A 1,482-nucleotide genomic window follows, 5' to 3' on the forward strand; every position below is an offset into this window, starting at 1 on the left:
AGTGGCGCTGATGGTGAAAATGCTGCTTCCCCACAATCCCTCATCAGAGTTGCTCTGCTGTCCAATCAGCTGATTTCTCTTGCTTTGCTTTTGTTTTCACTAAATACTTCGAGCTACAATTAAAGTCCTCTGCAGGTAACAAAAGGGTTTTTTCCTTCATTGCTAGTGTGTGTCTGTGTCCTAGGGGAGAGAATAGGCATTTTTGTCTTCTGCCTGCAGCATCTAACTTGCTTTTGTAAACAAGTTTGATTCAGGGCCTGAGGGCAAGTTCCTGCCAAAAAGCCAGAATTGGTGAACTTTTTCTGATCAATGGTTTGCTTTGAGAAACATTCAAGTTTCATCTTTCCAAATTTATTCGAAGTTGAATTTGGTAAGTAACAGTGATGAACTAGAACACACGCAAAATACTACTGAGGTGTTTCCCTCCAACATTTCCAGCACAGACAGCCTTGATTTTCCAGTACTAAATTGCTAGAAGTCCCTTATGTACAGTTTGAGTCTCACAAGGACAGAAAGGCAATCACCACCTTCACTGTGAAGCTGAGGAAGTGAAACCCCTCAGGTTTGAATTGCTTTCCTTCTTGATTTAGAGCAGAGGCCTCAGCTGTGCTCTTGTTCTCAGAAACATGCCTTCCTTGCTGATTTGCAGAACATATTACCACAGGTGCTTTTCACTCTCCCCACCAAAGCTGTTTTGCTTCATGTGAGCAGTTAAACACTTGCTGGGCTGACAGGAGAAATTCCATAGCTGGTATTTAAAAAACCTCCATGTGGCTGTTGGGCTTTCCCTTGCTTCTGCCAAGTTATGAAGTGGAGAGGTGATGACTGTAAGAAGGACAGAAACAGTCTGGCTGATGGCTGGAGGGAAGGCTGGCTCCCAATGCTCGGTCTGGCTGGTGAAATTTTGTACCAGCCCTGCCAAGGGAACAGAGCAGCTCATCCCTGAATGCTGCTGAAGACAGGCTGTATGAGTATCGTACACACCAGGCTTTAGGGCATGAGGGCATGTATTATTTCTTGCCTGTTTTGTGAATCTGGGTCTGTGTTTCAAATAAAGATTCCATAAATGAAAGATGCTGATGGCCAGACACTCTACAGGTCAAAGAAAACCATTATCACATAGTCCTGAGAGGATGGTGGTTATTTTTGTTTGATCCTTTATGCTTAAGCAGCACATCAGATCAGTGGGCTTTCAGCTCCTGTAAACGGATGCTAGTATCAGAAGGGAAACAGAGACATTAAATGAGGTCAAGGTGACCATACATAAGCATTAGATAACATGTTAATTTAAAATTATGGATGAAATAGTTAAAGTATTTTAATGGTAAATGAAGGTACAGACACAGAATGTCCCTTGTAGCATGGGCCTCTGAAACTGTGACTATGTCTGTCAGTCTGGATGCAGGGAAGGTATGAGGGGGAGAAGCAGGTACACAGAGAGAGCAGCTTTTTCACACACATTTCAAAGAGGTGAAATTCCTG

The sequence above is a fragment of the Nestor notabilis genome, unplaced genomic scaffold (genome assembly GCF_000696875.1).
Source record: "Nestor notabilis isolate BGI_N333 unplaced genomic scaffold, ASM69687v1 scaffold22442, whole genome shotgun sequence".
Lineage (NCBI taxonomy): Eukaryota > Metazoa > Chordata > Aves > Psittaciformes > Psittacidae > Nestor > Nestor notabilis.